At 34.9% G+C, this 23540-nt stretch overlaps 1 long non-coding RNA gene and 10 other non-coding genes across 13 annotated transcripts; 2 read left to right on the top strand and 9 right to left on the bottom strand.

The window, feature by feature from the left end:
• The first annotated feature begins 337 nt into the window (after nt 1-337).
• TRNAG-UCC (transfer RNA glycine (anticodon UCC)) lies at nt 338-409 on the top strand. Its single transcript has one exon. It is a non-coding gene; the product is annotated as a tRNA-Gly (tRNA).
• A 9511-nt stretch (nt 410-9920) lies between these two features.
• Nucleotides 9921-21074, top strand: LOC107783310 (uncharacterized). 3 transcript variants are annotated; one of them, XR_012693683.1, is made up of 4 exons: nt 9921-10045; nt 16825-16984; nt 18548-18973; nt 20671-21074. It is a non-coding gene; the product is annotated as an uncharacterized LOC107783310 (long non-coding RNA). The 3 variants fall into 3 exon arrangements; XR_012693682.1 differs by lacking the exon at nt 9921-10045 and adding an exon at nt 11518-11626; XR_012693681.1 differs by lacking the exon at nt 9921-10045 and adding an exon at nt 11616-11731.
• On the bottom strand, nt 13841-13912 carry TRNAP-UGG (transfer RNA proline (anticodon UGG)). Its single transcript has one exon. It is a non-coding gene; the product is annotated as a tRNA-Pro (tRNA).
• Nucleotides 14931-15002, bottom strand: TRNAP-UGG (transfer RNA proline (anticodon UGG)). Its single transcript has one exon. It is a non-coding gene; the product is annotated as a tRNA-Pro (tRNA).
• Nucleotides 17161-17232, bottom strand: TRNAP-UGG (transfer RNA proline (anticodon UGG)). Its single transcript has one exon. It is a non-coding gene; the product is annotated as a tRNA-Pro (tRNA).
• TRNAP-UGG (transfer RNA proline (anticodon UGG)) lies at nt 17518-17589 on the bottom strand. Its single transcript has one exon. It is a non-coding gene; the product is annotated as a tRNA-Pro (tRNA).
• Nucleotides 17875-17946, bottom strand: TRNAP-UGG (transfer RNA proline (anticodon UGG)). The gene has a single exon. It is a non-coding gene; the product is annotated as a tRNA-Pro (tRNA).
• On the bottom strand, nt 19858-19929 carry TRNAP-UGG (transfer RNA proline (anticodon UGG)). Its single transcript has one exon. It is a non-coding gene; the product is annotated as a tRNA-Pro (tRNA).
• On the bottom strand, nt 20242-20313 carry TRNAP-UGG (transfer RNA proline (anticodon UGG)). The gene has a single exon. It is a non-coding gene; the product is annotated as a tRNA-Pro (tRNA).
• A 529-nt stretch (nt 21075-21603) lies between the features above and the next one.
• On the bottom strand, nt 21604-21675 carry TRNAP-CGG (transfer RNA proline (anticodon CGG)). The gene has a single exon. It is a non-coding gene; the product is annotated as a tRNA-Pro (tRNA).
• A 308-nt stretch (nt 21676-21983) lies between these two features.
• On the bottom strand, nt 21984-22055 carry TRNAP-UGG (transfer RNA proline (anticodon UGG)). Its single transcript has one exon. It is a non-coding gene; the product is annotated as a tRNA-Pro (tRNA).
• Between the last annotated feature and the right edge of the window lie 1485 nt (nt 22056-23540).

Below are 23540 nucleotides of genomic sequence, written 5' to 3'. Positions count from 1 at the left end.
ATAGAAATTGAAAGTTCGCCATAGGGATGAATTTCCAAGAAAAGAGTTTTTCCTTCATGCGTTTATGTTAAATGATGTGAAAACCAAAAATTTAATGATGTGATAATCCATTCTATAGTACTAGCATCAACATGTTAACGCAAAATTATAAAATTATTTCAGTTGAACTGACGATACTATATGAATTTATTGAATTGTTAGTCCACGGGGTGCTTAAAAGAATGTGATTTTTGAACATAGATTTATAACTTGATTACCTTTTAAATTTAAGAAAAATTGTTGAATGGATAAGACAAGAACGAATTATTTTATAATGGAATATAGAACTGACAACTAAGCGTTTGTAGTCCAACGGTTAGGATAATTGCCTTCCAAGCAATAGACCCGGGTTCGACTCCCGGCAGACGCAATTCTTTTTTGTTTCCCATTCGGTATCTGTTTTGAGGTTCCAAGTAATTTTCATTATAAGAGGAAAGCAGTTATCAGGATTTTTCTGAAGGGGCCCAACTCAAAACCTCTAAATTTCTTATTTATCTACCACAATCCTTGGTGCATTTTTCTTTTGTTATGGCGTATATGAGTATATCAATGCACAGAGAGAGCTCTGAATAATCAAACACATAGTACTAAGTAATATATTTAATTAAAAGGTAGAGAAACAATGACAAACTGCAAAGTGTCGTACGTAGTACGTTAATTATACTTGAAGAAAAAGCAAAACGCGGAAATAAACTAATTAATTAGTCAACAATACTAAGAACAGCTGGAGGGAAGTTAAGCTAATTAGATAGCCGAGAGGATGGATCATGATCTTGGTTCTCTTACAGCAATAAAACAAGAGACGGCAGCCATGATAACAGTCGTAGCAATGAAGCTCAAGTCATCAAATATGGCCGAGAATCTCATCTCTTGCAATTCCCATAGCGTCGATATGCATTGCTTCACTCCATCAATAACCGCCATAAAATATGTCATCTTTAGGTTGATATATTTATATACGAACTTATTCGATTCTCAACTCGTCAAAAGATGGAGCTGATCTATGGACTATTAGAAAGCACTGGCTTACGTATATAGGCTTTGTTCCTACATCTTCTTTATGGAGTTGATAGAATAAAAGGAGGAGGTTGTCCTATATATGCTTGCGTACGCTGTCGTTTAATGATGATGGTGGTGCTTAATGCTTTAGTACAAAGCAAAGGAATATAGAACAAAGATGTGATGTTTCCAGGATGCTTCCTTCTCTATGTCAAACTCATGAAGGCAGTAGGGTCACAGTCGGATTTCTAAATTTAAATTTTATGAGTTTAATTTTTAGATTCTTACTGTTGAATCTATTACACTTTTTAAATTAGCGTTCAAATTTAATAACTTTTGAAATTAATCAATATATATATAATATATCTAAATACCTTGTTGAAAATATTGGATTCACCTGAATTCATTACTTATGTATACGCCCTACCTCCATCACGGTATGGTAGCGAACTATATCTACTTTGGTCACATTTGCAGTCATTGTATTTTTCCATTTTCTGTCTCCTCTATTTGGACTTTGGAGAATGTTTAATCTCTTAATTATCTCTACTCATTGAACTCTGTAAATACGTGGATGTATATAAAAAAGGAATCTTCTTTAGTTAGATCCATGCAATTTTGTTTTTCTATTGTGCATGCCACCTTCCTTTGTCTTCTTGATCGGACGTTCCAAATAGTTGTTTCGTCATCCTTTTCTATGTTTGCAGAAACCTCGTCTTCCTGTTCTTTCGACGTACGTCTGTTGCTTCTTTCGCATGATGGAGTAGTGAGTGTACCATACAAAGTGGAGGAAATTTAGAAAAACATAGATATATACGTTACTTCCTCGAAGCATCCTTCTCCCTGCCAAATCAAGGCTGTGGGGTAACACCCAAACGGAATATTATAAATTTATAGTGTTTTGGATAACTTCTCCAATTTTAGAAGTAACTTTTTTTTGGGGGTCAAATTTATAGTGTTTGGCCAAACTTTTGAAAGAAAAATAGTACTTCTGAGGATAAGCAGAAAAAATAGTTTTACTCTAAAAGTTTTTTTTTAAAAGCACTTTTGAGAAAAATACACTTAAAAGCATTTTTAAAAGCTTGACCAAACATTAATTGTTGTTTTGCTCAGAAGTTGTTTTTTAAATTAATTAACCAAACACAAACTACTTCTCGCCAAAAATACTATTGAAAAAAATATTTTTCAAAATAAGCTGATTTTTCTATAAGTTTGGCTGATCGAAAATGTCAGTCCGTTGAATTCACTGATACGATATTAATTATTCTTCTAGTTTTTTGAGAGGTGAAGTTGTTAAGCAAGTCGAATCTTTACGTTATTTACATATTCCTTTTATATGAAAGACTCTACTTTTCTACTGAAAGTTACTAAAATACGGAGTATGTTTTATATAGGTTACCTATATAATATAAATTATTTCTAAAAAAATGGGGCCCTCCAAAATTGAGGGCCTAATGCACAAGCCTTACTAGTGAATACATTGGAGTCGGCTTTGTAATTAGATCTCAGAGGAGATCTAGAATTCAAACTTGATGCATTCAATTTTAAAATTCACAGTACTTAACTATTAATATACTTTTAAAATTAGCGGGTAAAAGTTTAATGCATATATGTATGTATATATGTATGTATGTATCTCTAATAACAATATAATATAGGCGAAATACATAGATTACCCCCGAACTATGGACCAAATCTCTGATACATACTTTTTTGCAAACGAAAATAACTTTACACACTCAACCTTTACAGACTGTTCCTAATACACACCACTTTTCTTGATCAGTTTTTCAAAACATGTGTAATGTCACGCTCCAATGAGATAGTGACACGTGTCATTAACATATTAAAAAAAGAAAAAACTTTAAATTATAATTAAACCCATCTTCTTCATCAAATATACCACCATGGCTGCCATCTCTTCGACTCCCATTAAGATTTCTCTACATCTGTTAGTTCTGTTTTCACCTCATTTTCTCCATTATCTTTCTTACCTTCTTCTTCTTCGTTATTTTCTTTTCGAGCAGGTGATTCCCAAAATTGATTATCAAGATCCGCCATTTTCATAGGATTAAATCAACATCTCATTATAAGTAAACCATTTTTAGGCGGAATGAAAATGCTTACTCTGACTTTCTCCTCTTCCGCTACTTTTAATTCCTTCATTTCAACAGTATTCTTAATATCCCAAAAAAAATCTCAAAATAATTTAGACAAACCCAAAAAATCCCTCTCCACCTTTAAAATTCCAAAGACCATCAAGCTTCATTATTCATTAATAAACTCTTCTTAATTTTTAGGGAGGAGTTTCAGGAAAACAAACAGGGATCTAGGGACGATGGAAAAAAAAAAAACAGGGGAGGTCTTCTGATTGTTGAGAAAGAACAAAACAAAGTAAAAGAAACGAAATAAAAGAAAGAAAAGAAAAAAGAAAAATTATTTTAAACCGTTGGATAAATTTTATTTGATCTGAATCGTTCAAATAAAGAGTCAGATAAGTTTTTTTGTTTCTTCACGCGCCTCATTTTTGTTGGTAAACCACGCACTGGCCATGTAGGCATAGTAGTGTGTATTAGGTACAGTTTGTAAATGTTGAGTGTGTAAAGTTATTTTTGTTTGCAAAAAGTGTGTAACATCGATTTGGTCCATACTTCAGGGGATAATTTATGTATTTCGCCTATAATATATGCTAATCTCCTGACTGATTGCAGGCATCTGCTGGGGAAGCTACATGATCCAATAGTTAGCCATGCATACATAGAACAAAATAGATTAGCAGATCAGCTAGCAAAGTCAGGAAGCTTTTCAGAAGGGAATTCTGCTATGCAAATTTTTGAACAACCACCACTTTTTGTTAGATAAATATAGGATGAAGATAAGCAAGTTGTATCGACTACACGCTTAGTGTATGGACCTTGCCAGATCAACGACCTACAGTGCATGCAAAAAGCAACTCTAACATAAGCCCAAACCTTTTTGGATGTTGTAATGATAAATCAATTAATGTTACTACGAACAATATAGCTAGTACTAGTAATGATTTAGTTTGTAATATGGTGCTACCAGTATTCGATACCCACATTAATTCCAATATATTACACTTCGCAGGCCGGATCAATAAATGACTTATTTTTGCTTTTTGTACAGAAGTATTTTTCGAAGTAGCCAATTGTATCATTTGGTATTGATTTTTATACTCTTTTTCAATTATTTTGCAATGTAATTACCTTGAGTTGGCGGATCGGATGAGTCATTAAAAAATAAATCCATTTGTAACCATATTATGGGAGAGGTCGATGTCGAATTTGTGGTAACCTTTAATTTATATACTAGAGGTTCGAATTCCATTGAGGTAAAATGGTACTCCTTCTTGCTTACATTTAAATGACACATTTTTCTTATTAGTTTGTTAAAAAAGAATGACATATATTTATATTTAAAAATAATTTAACTTTAAACCTTTTATTTTAATCACTTATTATTTAATGAGAAGTTTTATAGTCACACAAATATTTGTCTTTAAGCTTTTAGGACCATATGTTTTAATTTTTTTCCTTTAAACTTTATATCATGTCAAACTACCCATCTAAATTGGAATCTGAAACCTTTTTAATCATTTTTTTGACAAAAAATATTTTTGTACTACTTTAAAAAAAAAGTTACATAAATGAGTAAACGCAGTATTATACTGCGAATTACGTTAACGAAAATTTTGTCGTTAAAGTAATTCGCAGTATAGTACTGCGTTTTACTTTAAAAAAATTTGTAAATCGCAGTACTATACTGTGTTTTATTAAGATGTTGGGCACAACTATATTTTATTAAAGTTGTTCGCAGTACTATATTGCATTTTACTAAGATATATTTGTAAAACGCAGTATAATAATGCGTTTTACATTAAATAATTGCGTACCAATAATGAACTGACATAACAATAATTCAATACATAAAACGTAGTATGTACTGCGTTTTATATAGAAAAATTCTACACCCCAACGTCGTACTTGCCTTATTTAAAGGCGTTTCAATTTTATAAAAATTCATTCAATACTTTATTTCAAACTTATGTTCATACTTCTCTCTTCTTCTTATCAATTATTTTTTTACAATGTCTGAAGTGACAAAAATAAGGGTTTCACTATATTGGGGGGGGGGGTGAGGTTGTGTTGGAGAATAACTCTATGAGGTATAGCTCACCTCCACAATGTCATGTTAAATTGCCGCTTACTATGGAGTACGATAAATTGGTATCGTTGTTACGTAAAAAAAAAATGAATGAGAGGAGGCGTTCGGTTAACCTTAAAATAACCGGTAGATTTCCGTATTCAGTTACTCCGCAAGGGTTTGCTTATTATTCTGAGTTTAACATCGAGGATGATGAAACTCTTAGAGATTTTTTGCTGATTCCGGATGAATATAGTGAATTTATTGTAATAAAATTATTGGAAATGTACGTCAAGGTGGAAGACGTTCTCAATAATGAGGGCGTGCATAGTAGGGATAACCCTCAGTCATCGGGTGGTTATTCTGAAACAGTTTTTGCCGGACAGATTGGTGATGAAAGAGCTTGCCTTGATTTAAACTTGTCACCACCGGCGAATGAGCAGCCACAAAATAATTTTTTGACTTTAGATAATCAACAAGACAACTGGTAAACTTCAATTTTACTACGCTTTAGCGATGTTTAATTTATGTTTTAATTGGATTTGTATTACACTCATATTTTTCATAGGGGGTACCGTCCGGATATGAATTTTACAAGTCATGACCCTGCCCCTAGTTGGAATATGCGTAGTTCTGGAGTATTGGACCATGGTGGTCCATCTGGGAGTCATCACCAACAAGAAAATATCCATCATGAAACATCAAGACAGTACGACTTGTAAGTAAAGTGATATAGCTATATCTAAAGTATTTATCAAAGTTGGGTAACTTATCATTTTGTTCTTTATGTGCAGTGAAAACGAGCTTCTTGAAGCTCCTGACCTCACACAATTGCCCATAGACGACGTATTTACTCGTGATTTGGCAGATGCGCAGAGTCAGGAAGATGATAGTGATTATGACAACAATGCGGATGAGTCTGGGGATGACACACCCTTCCATGATGAGGGTGATGAGGAGGAGGAAGTGAATGTTGAACCTGAGTTGACGAGGGAGCATGTTCCTCCACCTCCAGCTAGACCAAGAGTGTACGAGTCCCACGTGCCATTTCATGAGTGGAATATTCCCTACCTTGATAATTTGCCAAGCATGCCGAACGTGGATTCCCTCACAAGGGATGATGATGAATTTCGGTCAGCGATGTGGGATGAGTCTAGACCAGGTGTTCCCCGATAAAGTTCGCCTAATTAGGGCTGTAAAAATCTACAGTATAAGAGAGTGTCGTGAGATGACGGTAAGTGAATCAACTAGGGAGAAATACAAGGTTGTATGCCGTAGAGACTTTATGGGTTGTCACTGGATGTTGCGTGCCACCAAGAAGAAATCAGGTTTGTGGAAAGTGGGTAAATTTATTAGCGAGCACAGATGTGAAATGGACACATACAATGAGAATCACTTCAACTTGGATGTGGACTTGATTTCTCTTATCTTGATTCCATATTTGGAAGTGTCCATTAGGTTCAAGATTAAAGAGTGTATTACAATCGTCCACCGGGAGTATGGTTGTACTATAACCAAAAGAAAGGCATATCTCGGCCGCAAACGTGCATTTGAACTTATTTATGGCGACTGGGATAAGTCTTTTTCAAATCTGCCCAGGTACATGGCCGCACTGCAACACTTTAACCCCGAGACTATTGTTGAATGGAGGCGTGAGCGGAGTCCAGACAGTGGCATTCATTTCTTCAGTACGATCATGAACGGGGTGTTTTTGAAGTTAAGACCGCTATCCGCGGACACCGTGGGAATAATCTACAGACGGTGAATGAAAATAGAAGGTTATGTTCATGTGGGAAATGGACCATCTACCACATGCCGTACGCACATGCATTGAAGTGCTTTCAACAAGTTGGATATGGGGCAACAAACTATATTGATAGGCAATACAGTGTTGCTGCATACATAGACACGTATAGTGGGAAGTTGCAGCCATTAGGTGCTGAGCATTATTGGCCGCCGGAACCTTTTAAGATGGTATGTAACAAGGACTATTTGCGCAAGCTGCAAGTGCAAAAGAGAACGCGTATATGGAACCAAATGGATGTTGGTGACACCGTTTATGCGCGTAAATGTGGCATATGCTCGCAAACAGGACACGACCATCGTAAATGTCCTTCAGGTGGTGTGCGTGGCGGTGGTAATCCGGCTCCTGGTGCAAGTTCGTCGAATGTACCCAACTATCAAGGATACCCCTAGTCTTTTATTTTGGTATTGTTTTTTGTAATACATGTTTTTACTTGTGTATGTTGCAATATATATCAAATAAAATTATGTTCCACAATTTGAAATGAGTGAAGAAAAAGTTGTTTAATTGTAGGAAATATAATATGTAGAGTGTGGTTTGATAGTTTCATATAACAACACAAGCACTTAAACTTAACTTGCACTTAAATTAAAATAAAGCATTACTACACCACAAATACAAACATAACATGCCAACATAATAAAAATACATGAAATATGAAAAATACACTAAACACATACAAGCAAATGTGCAGTCCCGATTGCCATTTATTCTCCGCTCCAACCACTTAAATCGATCTTGCATTCGTTCTTTTTCTTCTTCTACCTTTTTCAGTTTCGCCTTCACCTCCGCATCTACGCGCAGCCCGTACAAAACCTGAACATCCTCCAGCGTGATGGTGGCCTCTCCAGTGGGTAAGTGAAAAATGTGCGTCTCCGGTCGCCACCGCTCTACCAAGGCCGTGATGAGAGACCAATCAAGCTGCATCCGTCCAAGCTCAAAAATCGTATAGAAGCCCGTAGCCTGTAGGCGCACGACTACGCGGGCATGGAAAGGATGCTCCCCGATGAACTCCCATAAATCGTTAGGTCTCTTGGGGCGGAGAGGCTGCATCGATAGTTGTCCCTCCCATACAAATGAGGACCTATGGTCGCCCTGCAACACTAGTAGCTGATCCTCGGCAGGTCCGGGATGCGCAGACGGAGGAAAGTCCATGTCGTCTACTATAATTTAAACAAAATTAATTGTGTGTGTTAGCTTAATAAATTAAATAATTAATTATATTTAAAATTGGACTGAATAATTATGTACGGGTTCCACGCTCGATATTTGAGGCCCGATAGCACCAAATTATCTTTAATTATTATGCGTGTTAATTTCAACATTTTTAGAACTATGTCTGTTAGCTTAATAAATTAAATAATTAATTATATTTACAATTGACTAAATAATTATGTATGGGTTCCAAGCTTATTTTTTGAGGCCCGGTAGCACCGAGTTATCGTTAATTATTATTCGTGTCAATTTTAATATTTTTACAATTGTGTGTGTTAGCTTAATAAATTAAATAATTAATTATGTTTACAATTGACTGAATAATTATGTATGAGTTCCAGGCTCGATTTTTTAGGCTCGGTAGCACCGAGTTATCCTTAATTATTATGCGTGTCAATTTTAACATTTTAGAATTGTGTGTGCTAGCTTAATAAATTAAATAATTAATTATATTTAAAATTGGACAGAATAATTATGTATGGGTTCCAAGCTCGATATTTGAGTTAATTTTACAACATATATGAATTTGTTACTTTTGTAAGTTTATTGTTATAATTAAATAATTAATTTTGTAAAGTGTAATTTGATAGAGTTTGCAGTTACTGCATACTTAAACTACATAGACTCTACGCTAAAAGGCTCTATATTTTACAACACTAACATGCTCTATATTTTACTACGCTAAAAGGCTATTTATTTTAATGCGCTAAAAGGTCACTATTACATATAAAAACAACTAACATAAAATACAAATATGAACAACAAACAAAATAAATAATATTAATTTTTTAACAATACAAATAATTTATCAAATTTTAACAATTTTGTGTACCAAAGCTAATAAATCAATCCGGGTATAAATAAGATACAAATTTAAACACAAACATAACACAAATTAACATGAAAACACATTAAGCAATACAAATATGCATGTACTATACGAGTTTCGACATAAACAAAATTGAAATACCTCGATTTAAGTTTTTTAAATTTGATTGAAATCGAATTTTTGCACCCGAAAGAAGGAATCCAAAGCTTGTCTTGTATGTGGGACCTACACTCCTTGCTCTTTAGGTGACGGATGAGGCCCAGTTTTTTTTTTTAAAGTTTGACACGAGGGGGGGGACCAGCAGAATCGAAGGTTTTTGAGGTCCTTCGGTTCAGTGGTCCAAGGAAGAAGAAGGGCTATATTTTATTGAAGTTGTTCGCAGTATTATACTGCGTTTTAAGTAAAACGCAGTATAATACTGCGAACAACTTTAATAAAATATAGTAGTGCCCATCATCTTAGTAAAACACAGTATAGTACTGCGATTTACAATTTTTTTTTTAAGTAAAACGCAGTACTATACTGCGAATTACTTTAACGACAAAATTTTTGTTAACGTAATTCGCAATATAATACTGCGTTTTACTCATTTATGTAAATTTTTTTTTAAAGTAGTACAAAAGTGTTTTTTGTCAAAAAAAATGATTAAAAAGGTTTCGGACTCTCTAAATTGAAATGGGAGAGTAATTAGTAAATAATGAATTATATCGATTCTACTGGATGGGTGGAGGTTAAAAAAAATGAAAAGCACTAAAAAGAATGGAAGCCACGTGAGCGAGAAAAAATTACTTCCCCCAAAGAGGGGAAAAAAAAGAAAAGAAAAACAAAATAATTGCGCGCGCAAAACGGCACGCGGGTTTCAATTCCGAGGAAAATTATAATTTAAAATCTCTAAATAACTCCAATTAACTGTTCAAATATTCTCTGCTCGGAACATTCTCCGACTCCGAAATCCAATACGGCTGTTAAATTCTCAGCGATTTTTTACTTTTCAGGTTTGTGCATCTTCTTTAATTTCCCCAAGTCTTCTGTCAAATCCAAGCTACTCCAGTATATCCATATTATTTGTTAATTTTACATTATATATATATAAGTTCGAAATTGCAGCTACTTAGTCGTGCTTGAGTTGCTTAGCCGTAGCTATATTTTGCCTGCAACTTTTTTTCCCGGGTAAATTAGTATTCCAGTACTTCCTTTGTCCCATTTTTTAGTGATGGAGTGGACTAGATATGTAGTTTAAGCTATTATTTTGATTTTTCTGTTATAATAATATAGGTAGAAGAAAAAGTCGAGGGACTCGTGATTAAGGTCACAGGTTCGAGCCATGTGTCAGGTGAACTATCTGTTTGGATTGACTTAAAAGCTGGTAGATTTTTAGATGTTGGGAGTGTTTGGCAAAAAAGAAAACAGCTTAAAAAAAGTTAAAACTGGCTTAGAAAAAGCCAAAAGCCACGAGTTGGCTGATCCCAACTTTTTTTTTTAGCTCAAAAGCCAACTATTTTTGACCAAGTATTTTACCCTCTTATTCCTAATAATATTTGTTATTCCAAAAATGTCCTTCACAAACTTTTGAAATAATTATAATATCCAACTCAAATTTTTAAAATTTGTCAGAACGGTGAACTTATTTTGACTTTAATATCTCTTACATAGATTGTACTTAAGTTTGATTTTTTTTCTAAGAATTTAAACTCGTGTGCGACCAACAGTTCTAGTTGCATTGTAATTTCTAATTAACTATACATACAATTTTCAAATAATTTTAAAAAGTACAAGTTTATTTTATTTTGATTTCCTAAATATTAGGAATTTTTACATAGTTCAAATAAGAAATAAAATAATAAATTGTGATAGTCATTTCATATGTTTTTCCAGTAAGCTTAGAATTTCAAGAAACAAATAAAAAATTTACATGGTTGAAAGAAGTGAAAAATAAGAGTTCAACAATTATATTTATAAAAATTATCTTAGATGGTCAGTTCAGATATTAATTATTTCGTATTTATATTAATAAGTTTGAAATACAATATTATAGTAATAAGCTTCTTTATAGTGTTAACAACTTTAAGGATATTTCAGTCATTTTAATAGAAAAAGTGCTTACCAGCCCTTGTTTACCAAACATTTCAACAACTCTTTTTCAGCTCCAACACTTTTATCCAAACACATAACTGCTTATTTATAAAATCAGCTCCAGCACTTAAAAAGTGGTGCTTAAAAGCTACTTTTTTTAAGTCAATCCAAATGGTATGCCTGCTATTTAAGTGGAAAAAGTTAGAGGAGCAGGCTTATCACCGAGCTTTTAAGGCTGCAGCTGGTGCTAAGGGTTGGCTCCACATGGATTTCTTGGTAAAATTAGGTTGAAGAAAAGTACTAAAGCAATAGTTGAAAAACTTGCTTGGTAGAGAAAATCACTTTAAAGTTCAAATTTTAATAGATTAATGAATTTTAACTTTTTGAAAGATATAAGTTATATGGAGTGATTATTAGTGGTGGAATTGTGTCAAATATTCCTGGACGTCCCAAACAGAAAAGAGTGTTTATAAATTGGGTCGGAGAGAGCAGCATATATTGAGGTATAACTTCCAAATATTTCTATTCATTCTCTTTGCCTTGTAGCTCTTTGTATATTTGTGAAATTAAAATGGCCTTTTCACCATCAGATGTCTGAGTTCCTCAAGGTAAGTCACTTTCTCTGTCAACTTGAGTTGAAAAAGTAGCTTTATGCTCTTGCTTACATTACACATTTCTAGCTAGTTTTTGTATTATTTAGATCGACACCTAAATATCCCAGTCGAGGGATTTGTAGTATTGCAATTATTAAGAGTTCTACTAGCTATTATTGAATTCATTCACCGATGGGACTTCTAAGTTTTGGTTAGATCAAAATCCAATATTTTTCTGGTCAGCTGCTTGTTAGATAGAATTTGTTTGGTTTGTGCTAAAGTTATATGCCATGGGGGAAGAATAGTGTAGTTTTTTGCTAGATACATATGCCATTCCTTATCGAAGGTATAAGGGCATCCAAAAAGCTTATTAAAATTTTAAGCTAGCTCACTTATTGCCTTTGTTTTTTCAATTGTATGCTTGGATCCTTTCAATTAGTGTTAGAGCAAGGTCATATGTTTGTATTCCAATAGAAGCAACATGGTTGGTGGTGGACAAGGTGGAGGATTGTTTTTGAGGAATCAAATGGACGAGTTAGGACCTGCCTCATGGCATTAGTATGCTGTCAAAATTGACCTGTGAGCACTTTTATATGTGCATAAGGAATTAAAGTTGCAACCTTTGGATCAATTTGTTGGCAAGTACTTGATTTTATCCCAAAGCGCGGATCATACCACTAGACCAAATGCCCTCTTTGATGTTGATTGCAATGCTTTTTTCTTCTGATAAGGTATTAAAGCTCATGGATATAATTTGAAGAATGTTTGTTGCATGGATATACTGGGTTGTTGTTGTTGTAATGTTTGTTGCATGAGTTTCAGGTAGATGATTTGCACTTACTTGTACTGTATCTACCAATCTTACTCACAATTTTAGCAAATCCTCTTGATTTATTCATTCATATGAAGTAAAAATGACAAAAATAAACACGAGGAAAATTGAACAATGATTATCATTAATAATAACCAACATAGTAATAATGGAAAATGAACCAGATGGAAAACTCTGAAAGATTGACCTTGAGCACTTCTGTTCTCGTACATGTGTTCTGGAGAATGTTGTGCATTGAGCTTGTACTTCCTTGCAGTCAACCAGTTTGCATTTGAAAGTTCTTTCCTGCTTCAGTATTTTCTTGTGCATATGTAAGTATTTGAAGTTTGGTGTTTCGTACATCTTTAAGTGGTACAAATGCTTATGAGCAGCTGAATTTGTCTTTACTGACATGGTACTGTACTAATCTGTTATGAGGATTTTCTTGTATCAATCCAAACTAAAAGGGTATGTTTTCACCCTAAAAGATTCTGTCCTCAACGAATGTTACAGTGTGGAAGAGTCAAAACCATACTTGTGGATAACATTCTTTACTTGAAACATCAAACATCAAACAGTTATAGTTTGCTGGCTTTATGAATACTGCCACTTTGTACCCCTAGTATTTTGTGATTGTGTTGCTATCTGCTCTGAAAGTTCTAGTCTCATAACTAATTTGGTTGATTGATTTGCATATGGGGACTTTGGATGACATCCATTGCCATTACTGGCTTACAGTCATCAGCATGGTTCTGGAATTAAAATGAGTTGATGTACACTTTTGTGTATCATGCTAACATTAGTACCAGAGTATCTTCAGTGACTAACCCCGTTTCTTTATAGTGTCTTAGATAAACTTTGGATCAGATTTTTGATACTATCTACTCAAGTAGTCTTACTTAACCTCTTCAGTACCGTAAACCATATATAAAAAGTGTACTCAAACATTTATGTGGCTTCTGTACCTTTAGAAGCAATAATGCATCATAGGAAGGCTACAACATGTTTAATAAGCCTTAGTCGATCTCCAGAGGACAACACTTTTCTTTTCCAATCTGATTCTCTTTTTCATTTTCTCTAGTAGAGGAATTTTCTCTCTTTATTCTCTTGAGGGATAAGAAATCCAGGTACTTGATAGGAAAATTACCATTTTTAATGAATAGGGTATTTAGTAGGAATTCTTTAAGATAAATGGTGTCTTACCTTGTATCTGCATGTGCTGAAATAAGGAAGAGTCAGATTCTAATAATAAATTATCTACTAAAGAAAACATTAAAAACTTGATCTAGTCTACATTTGAATTGAAAAAAGATGGGGCATTCCGAGAATTGAACTCGGGACCTCTCGCACCCAAAGCGAGAATCATACCACTAGACCAAATGCCCAGTTGTTGATTATTGTCATTTTTGGCTCATGATCAATGTCTTTTCCTTATTGTCTGGAAAAATCAATCATAAAAGCTTTGCATAGTTGCAAATTTAGAATCTTTAGACCTCTTAATTCAGACCCGTTGATATTTTTAGTACTTCTGCTGTATCCTAATATTACTGGAAAAAGACAAGTGCTTTAATGCTTCTGCTTTGGCAACCTCTTTTCTGATCTTCACTTTTCCTGACTTCTACAGATGCTACAACCTTCTTTTGTACTGGTCCAATTCTCTTTGAAATCCTCTTTTACTAGATTTAACCCAGTGGTTGTATATTATCCAAGAACATGGAATTTGACTTAAAGTGAAGCTAGATCTCTGGCGTAAATCGGTTTGCTTCATGTTCTAGCACCACTGTTTTGAGGTGAATTCACAGCATAAATTGAGGCACCAAATTTAGGAATAACATATACTGAAGAAACATGGCTTTCCTGCTAATTTTGTTGCTCCCAGATTCTTTTTGTTACTTAAATAATATAGGATGATATTCTTGTTTATATATAACTACATGTATTCGAGCTTGTTCATATTGCGGGTCTCATAGAACATGCATTTTGGCTGACTGTCTTGGTTGTCTTATGATCAGAATGTGCACAGAACAGGAGAACAAAAAGAGTGGTGAAAGTCAAACATTAAGTATGGTTTACAAAAATACACTAGAAAGAAGAATCAGTTCTAGAATTCTGCCTTGACTGTTTGGATCAGCAATAAGTAGTTAGCGCCTTCTTGTATCAATTTCCTTTTGTTAGTATTTAATACAGTAAATAAATTTTATTGTCCATGCATGACGTAAAGGGAATTCCGTTCATCATTGGAATCCCAACATCTTAAATACTTGATGAGCTTACTGCAGTTTTCAGAACAGGAATCTCAATGTTAATTGTTCAGCAAAGTGTTAAATGAAAATCCTATATTTTTCCTTCTGATCCTTTATAACCCGCAGGAGTACAGGCTTGAAAAAGGGTAGTCAAAATTTGGGGGCATTCCGAGAATCGAACTCGGGACCTCTCTCACCCAAAGCGAGAATCATACCACTAGACCAAATGCCCGTTTGTTGACAATTTCCATCTTCGAGTTTTAGTCAAATGTAACTTTCCCTTGTGAGTTATTTGGTTGTGAATGTCTTTGCTTATCTGCAATTTAGGCTTCAGATACTCCATAATCCACACCAGTTGATCTTCATTTGCTTATCAAGTATTCTTTGGTACTTTTGCTGACTCCCATTTAGAAATGGGAGATACTCAGAGGGAGTGCTTACATATGATGTATTTGCAGCTTCCTCTGATTTGCGCTGCTCTCGATCCCTAAAGATGCTATCAGCTTTAGTTGTTACTGGTGCTTGTCTATGTATCATCCTTTTCTATCATACTCAACCTTTTTGAGCATCTGGAATAAAAAAGCCACGAAATTTGTCTAGTGATTGAGAACTGTCATTGGACATGAGACCAGGTCCTGGCATTAGCTGTGTTAATATTGCATGTTTGAGCATCATAGTAAGGAAAGCCTACTCAAGTATCACATTTATAGTTAAACACGGACTTTCTGTTGGGTTCTGTTCTTACCAGTTCTCTTTTGGGCACCTTCTCTTTTAAGCTTGTGAGAATGCACGGGGGAAAAATCTATTATTAACAATGATACAATGAGCCCTATATATAATACATATTCTATTCCTACTACATATGGGACTATGACATATTCTACTCCTACTACATATAGGACTAGGATATATTCTACCCCTACTAAATATGGAATTAGGACTATTTACACATAATTATCTAACACTCCCCGTGAGCAACAAAACCAGGTGGTTGCTGATAAATAGAAGTTGACCGAAAAGTCGCCAGAAAAATTTGATAATAGTGAGACTAGCAGAATTCCACACTACAGAATAGGTTCTAAAACACCGCCAGAAAACAAAAACTTTCCGAGAAATCACTATTCACGCGGAAGATCACTGTTCACCCCGGAAAAAGTGCACTGCTCACGCTGAAAAAAATAAAAGTTGTCAGAATTTGATGTAATTTATATGGGTAGGCTCGGAATCACTGGACGAGTAAGCTGTCCTGGAGAAGTTTTGTCAAAAAGTGGCAGGAATGGCTCACTCGCGCCGAAAATTCACTGTCAGCGGCGCGTGAGGGCGCGTGACAGGTATTCTGACGGAGATTTTTTTCGGGGTTGGTCACCGGAGGGTGATCTACCTCGTGGTGGTGTTGGTTTTTGCACAACACCGACAAAAAGGAACTTTTAAATTGGACAGACCTGCAGGCACCGGAAAATTTTCTGGTTAACTGATTTCTTCTTCTCGGAGTCGCTGGTATTTTTGCACAGGGATGAATCTCTCACGTTAGCTCTCATACCCTCTGAGAAAGCACGGGAGAAAAATGTATTATTGATATTAATTGTAATACAATTAACCCTATTTATAAGTACACATAGTATATAACCTACTTCTATTACATATGCGACTAAGACTATTTGCACATAACTATCTAACAAAGCTATATCGTTTTCACTTGTCTTCATGAAATTGTGCAGCTCACTCTATGTAAATTGGTACAGAACAACACGGTACAATGATGTTCATGCATTGTTGGTTTTCTAATGGAAATGAAAATTGCTCATGAACTATGGGTATACATTCAGCCCTCATTTTGATGTGAAATTCTGCGAGCTTTTGCCTGAATTTCTGAAAGAACTTTCAGCCATTGATGATCAATGATTTCAGTTGTTACTGTTGATTTCCTTGACCCATATATGGCTTTGTTTTTCTTTCTTTGAGAAGTAAATGACCTTGTTATAGACTAAACATTATGAATCTCTGATGTAGACAAACCCATGTACTAACTTAACTTTTAAGTTTTGCCTTCTCAGTCAGATTGAAAACAGATGGTAAAACTGGAACGCATGTGTGAAATGATGGCTCAAGATAGTTGAGATACTTGAGCTTACCCTTCAGTATTTATATTCAGGATCTGTTCGGAGATTGACATGAACTTTGGAGGTTTAGATCTGCTTATCAGAAACTGAACAGGTAGCCCCAACACTGCACTATTGCTGTATTAATTTTTAGCTCATAGTCTAGTTACATGTTATTCAGTTCATCTAACTCATGCCATTTGGTGGCTCATTAATGAGAGTACAAAGAATCTTTTCCTGCAAATTATGCTGTATAAAGACAGGCTTGAAAAAAGGGCACTAATTTTTTTTGGGGCATTCCGAGAATCGAACTCGGGACCTCTCGCACCCAAAGCGAGAATCATACCACTAGACCAAATGCCCAGCTTTTGTTGGTCCCTCTGCCTAAATAATAGCTGGAAGTTTCATGTACAGTTATCTGGAGCCTATACCATTTCTATGAAATTATTTTCTAGGAGTACCAGCATTCTCCAGTGTCTCGGGGATCTTCCATTGTTAAAATAATGTAAAAGTGTTTTAGTTGTAGACTGGAAGTTGGTGTATCTGGTTGTAATATCTGAACATAGTCAACTGTAGAATCATTTAGAGATGAAGGAGCACTTGGAGATTTAAATCAACTTAGAGTAACTTAAAATTCTACAAAATCAAGGGGCATTCCGAGAATCGAACTCGGGACCTCTCGCACCCAAAGCGAGAATCATACCACTAGACCAAATGCCCAGCTTTTGTTGGTCCCTCTGCCTAAATAATAGCTGGAAGTTTCATGTACAGTTATCTGGAGCCTATACCATTTCTATGAAATGATTTTCTAGGAGTACCAGCATTCTCCAGTGTCTCAGGGATCTTCCATTGTTAAAATAATGTAAAAGTGTTTTAGTTGTAGACTGGAAGTTGGTGTATCTGGTTGTAATATCTGAACATAGTCAACTGTAGAATCATTTAGAGATGAAGGAGCGTTTGGAGATTTAAATCAACTTAGAGTAAATTAAAATTCTACAAAATCAAGGGGCATTCCGAGAATTGAACTCGGGACCTCTCGCACCCAAAGCGAGAATCATACCACTAGACCAAATGCCCATTCGTTGACATTGTCATCTTTGAGTTTTAGTCAAACGTATTTTTCACCTTCTGAGTTATTTGATCGCAATGTCTTGCTTATCTGCAATATAGATTTATACTCCTTATTCATACCAGCTGATATTCATTTGCTTAAAAAAATGTTCTTCAGTCCTTATTGTGACTCCCACATGGATTAGTGAGATGTAAAGAGGGGTTGATTAAAATATTATGTTTTTGCTCTCTGATTTGTGCTGATCTCAATGCATAAAGATGCTATCAGCTCTGGTAATTTCTGTCACTTGTCTATTCACTATCCTTCTCTGTCATATTCAACCTTTTGGGCATTCGGAATCCAAAAGCAATGAAGTCTGTCTAGTGATTAAGAACTCTCATTGGACATGAGGCCAGGTCTCTGGCATTTGCGGGATTAAGATGACTTGTTTGACATCATAGTTCGAGTTAAATCATGCCTGAAGTAAAGAAAGCTCCACTAAGTTGGGGAGCATCACATTAATAGTTAAACCTTGGCTTCTGTTGTGTTCTCTTATTTCCAGTTCTCTTTCGGATACGTTCTTTATCAAGCTATATCCTTATCACTTTTTTTCATGGAATGGTGCAGCTCATTATATGTAAATTGGGCGCAACTCAACATGGTACAATGATATTCATGATTCTTTGTTTCACTATATTGAAATGGATATGATTCAGTAACAACGGGTATCTGCGTTACTCCTTATTTCGACGTGAAAGCTTTTGCCTCAATTTTTGCAACACCTCCATGTCATTGATTAATGATTTCAGTTGTTCTGGACAAAATTTTATGAATCTTTGATGTAAGTTGTAACGACAAATGCATGTGCTAACTTTTAAGTTTTGCCTGCTTTATCAAATTGAAAAGAGATGGCAAAAACGCATGTCTGAAATGATGGCTTACTATGGTTGAGATACTCGAGCTTATCTGTTCGACATTTTATATTTAGGGATCTCTTGGGAGTTGGACACTGAACTTTGGAGTTTCAGATCTGCTTTTCGGTAAACTGAACAGGCAAGGTCAACTCTGCGCTATTGCAAATATTCATGTTGTATTAATTTTTTGTATATAGATCTAGATCTTCCTTATTTAGCTTCATGTGACCCATCCAATTGGGTGGTCCATTAACGTGAATGGAAAGAATCTTTACCTGCAATTTTTTTGTGTGAAGAAAATTTGGCTGAGTGTCTTAGTTGACTTGGGATAAGCTTACCAAAAGGGAAACAATAAAGAGCTCTTACACAAAGCATTAGGTAAGATTTGGGACAGGCATATATTGACAAAGCAAAGTTAGGTCTGGATTGTAGAAATGCCTATTTGTTGATAATTAATAAACCAAAAAAATACTATTGATTCCCCTATCGCATTAAATACTCAGCATGTGACCAAGTGTGAATTCTATTGTTTGAATCTTAGTAACATGAATGGCTGATGAACTTGCTGCAATTTTCATAACATCAATCTCAATGCTGACTGTTTAAGAAAATACTGAAATACTTTAGATGGCGGAGGTTCTGGCCAACTCTTCTCAAAGTTGGTAGGGACATTCCGTAACCTGGGAACTTTGCACCCATGAACTATACAACTAGACTAATTGGCCAGTAGCTTATGTTCCTTGAAGATAATCTTGCAATACAGTTCACACTACGTCTTCTAAGATGAAAAAGTTAGGTTATGTGCTAGTTTTTCTGCTTCTATTGTTAACAAGGTGGTGGGTAAATTATAGCGTTTGCATGATAAGTTGAGACTATAGAGAGAAACTAAGTGTATTTCTTAGAAGATCTCTAGCCAATTGGACTGGGTCAGCCACTTATGACCTGCTTAATTTGAATATATCAATTAGAAGATAGAGCGAAGGAGCAGAGCAGCTAAAATGAAGTAAAATGGTTACATTAGCAGGGGCATTCCGAGAATCGAACTCGGGACCTCTCGCACCCAAAGCGAGAATCATACCACTAGACCAAATGCCCAGCTTTTGCTGGTTCATTGGTCTAAATAATAGCTGGAAGTTTCATGTCAGTTGCCTGGAGCTTATACCATTAAATGATATTAAGAGGGATGAGCATTTTCCAGTGTCTGGGGGCTCCTCCATTGTTAAAATAATGTATATAGAGAGGCATATTAATTTACTATGCTATTAAAGGTGTTTTAATTGTACAGTGTGGAAGTTGTCCGTATCTGGTTGTAATATCTGAACATACTCGACTATAGGGTCAGTTAGAGATGAAGGAGCACTTGGAGAGTTAAATCAACTAAAGTAAATAAAACTTCAGTAAAATCAAGGGGCATTCCGAGAATCGAACTCGGGACCTCTCGCACCCAAAGCGAGAATCATACCACTAGACCAAATGCCCATTTGTAAACATTGTCATCTTTGAATTTTAGTCACAATGTTTTTCCCATTCTGACTTATTTGATCATAAATGTCATTGCTCATCTGCAATGTAGAATTCAGGTACTCCTTATTTCACACCAGTTGATCTTCATTTCCTTGATTAAATGTTCTCTGGTACTTTTGCCGTCTCCCATTTGGATATGAGATATAAAGAGGGGTTACCTTCTTTATTAAGCTATATCATTATTACTTTTTTGTGAAATGGCGCGCTCATGTAAATTTGCTGTAGACCAAACAATATGAATCCTTGATGTAACTAAAACCCGTATACTAACTTCTCTTTTATGTTTTGCCTGGATTGTCAAATTGAAAACAGCTTGCAGAAAAAGCATATCTGAAATGATGGCATACAGATACTTGACGTTATGTGTTCGACTATTTATATTTAGAGATCTGTTGGGAGTTTGAATTGAAGTTTGGAGTTTCAGATCTGCTTTTAGGTAAAATGAACAGGTAAGCCCATGCCATTTGGTTATCCATTAACATGAATTGAGAGAATCGTTACCTGCTAATTTTGTTGTATGAAGACATTTGGCTGAGTTTCTTAGTTGACGTGAGGTCAGAATGCTTATCAAAAGGGAAATAGTAAAGAGCTCTTAAAGTCAAATGTTAGGTAAGGTTAGTACAGGCAATGACAAAGCAAAGTTTGGTCTGGACTGTAGAAATGTTCCTATTTACTGATAATTAATAAACTAAAAAAATATTGATTCCCCTGTCGCATTAAATTGTGAGTATGTGACCAAGTGTGAATCTATTGTTTGAATCTTAAGTGACATAAATGGCTGATGAACTTGCTGCAATTTTCAGAACATCAATTTCAGCGCTGATTGTTTTATAGTAAAAAATACTGAAAATCCTGTGTTTTGACATCCCTGCAATGGGGGAGGTTCGGGTAAAACGCCACACAAATAATTGTTGGGGCACTCCAAAATATCAGAACTTGTGACAAGACAACTCAGCTGTTGACGTTCTCTCGATTTTGCAATTTATCCAGTTGGATAGTTAGGTTTCTGTTTCGCTTATTGACTAGGAGAAGAGTGAATTATAACTAATAGAATTATTTTTAGCAGTAGGCTTTCTGGCCAATGCGCTCTATGTTTAATAAAATATAGCACGCTAAAACCTGAAAATATTGCTTTACACTACAACAAGAAATTGGATACTTAAACCAAAAAGAAAAGAAAAACAAGAAATTGGATACAAAGACGTCGTTGAATAGAAAAAGTATAGAAAATTGCACAAAAAATAAGGGGCATTCCGAGAATCGAACTCGGGACCTCTCGCACCCGAAGCGAGAATCATACCACTAGACCAAATGCCCACGACTGGTGTGAGATCTCACGTTTTATATTAATCTAGAATTGTTTTGGTGCACCTGTAAGTGTGGGCTTAAAACTAGTGCCAAAGCCTTTGCCTTTCCTGAATGTGAAATCCTTCTTGGAAAATACCAGTTTTTTTAAAAAAAAAATTCTTATTTTTATTTACAATTGGCTAAAAATTAAATAAAAACATACCAGTTTTAGCTTGTGGTATGTGGGTGATTGATCTGCTGGATTTTCGACTTCTTGCCCATCTTAACAAAACAAAAGTACAAAAGCTAGAAGCTGAAACGAAAAGAATGTATAGTATGGGGCATTCCGAGAATCGAACTCGGGACCTCTCGCACCCAAAGCGAGAATCATACCACTAGACCAAATGCCCTCTTCCGTATTGGTAATTAAGTATCTGAATTCTATCACGATTACAGATACATAATTGAATGCCTGACAAAAAAAATTAAATAAAGGGAATGATAGATAGACGCTACATACCAACAACATGTAAAACCAAACTATTCTGACTGTTTTGTAGAATTTATTCTCATTTCTTAACACATTGTAGGGTTTAACTGAAATAATAAAAGAAAAAAAAACTAGCCAAAGAAATAAAGTTCCATATATTTTCAGGTATGCGTCTTAATAGTGTATTAATTCAATGTCGAAAAAGTTTAAGGGAATAATAGAACTCCAAATATAAATGTGTAACTTCAAATCGCGGACAAGTTTAAAGGTAACCGTTCCCAAGAAAATAACGAAAAGAAAGAAGTTGATGAAAACAAAGGAATTAAAGTTGGAAGAGAACTATGGTGGAAATGTTGCGCATCTAATGTGGATAACTCTACTTTTGGCTTGCTCAGTAGGTCTTGGGTTCGAGTCACGCTGGAAGGGAAGTGTGAAAACACTATAGATCCTCCTAATTAGGGAGGGGTTAAAAAAAGAAAAAAAAATGTAATTAGTGTAACTTCAAACGAAAACAAGACATCTTCATTATTTAGTCAAAAAAAATAAAAAAATCGGGTTATTAATTTTTTTTTTAACCCCTCCTTAATTAGGAGGATCTATAGTGTTTTCACACTTCTCCTCCAGTGTGACTCGAACCCAGGACCTACTGAGCAAGCCAAATGTAGAGTTATCCACATTAGATGCGCAACATTTCCACCATAGCTCTCTTCCAACTTTAATTCCTTTGTTTTATCAAATTCTTTCTTTTCGTTTTCTTCTTGGGAACGATTACCTTTAAACTTGTCCCCGATTTGAAGTTACACATTTATATTTTGAGGTGCTTTACCAACTGAGCAAGCCTCACTTGTCGGGTTATTAGTTCCAACTTGCATCTAAAATATTGTCTTCCTTTAATAACCACTGTCCAAGGCCTGACTCAATAAAATTAACTGTCAAAACCTAAAATTTAAATAACCCGTTCTTTTTTCTTCATACTTTTTGTTTATAGCGTAATATTATTACAAGATTTTTAAGCTCACAATAAACATTTGATAGTAATTTTCATAAAGCTTTATCTTTTATTAGTAATTTGCCATCTATAGATACTATTTGCTATACTACGGATTATAGATACATTTTCTGTGGTTATAAGATGTATTTGATGTATTTAAGCTATTGTATTCATGAATACAATATAAAAAATAGGCGTGAATCAGGGAAGTCCAGCTAATCAGTTGTTGTATTTGAGTGTATTCGACTGTATTCATAGAGTGAAATATGGGATTACAGTTGTTCAAATTATTGTATTCGACTGTATTCACGGCATAAAATAAGGGATTACACTGTTTTTAAAACAGAAAGTGAATCAATTAACATAATATACTCCTAATATAACTCAACAAACTCAATTATAACACACAAATTT

Source organism: Nicotiana tabacum, chromosome 7 (genome assembly GCF_000715075.1).
Source record: "Nicotiana tabacum cultivar K326 chromosome 7, ASM71507v2, whole genome shotgun sequence".
Lineage (NCBI taxonomy): Eukaryota > Viridiplantae > Streptophyta > Magnoliopsida > Solanales > Solanaceae > Nicotiana > Nicotiana tabacum.
Note: the sequence above shows the minus strand (reverse complement) of the source record. Positions and strands in the feature narration are given on the sequence as shown.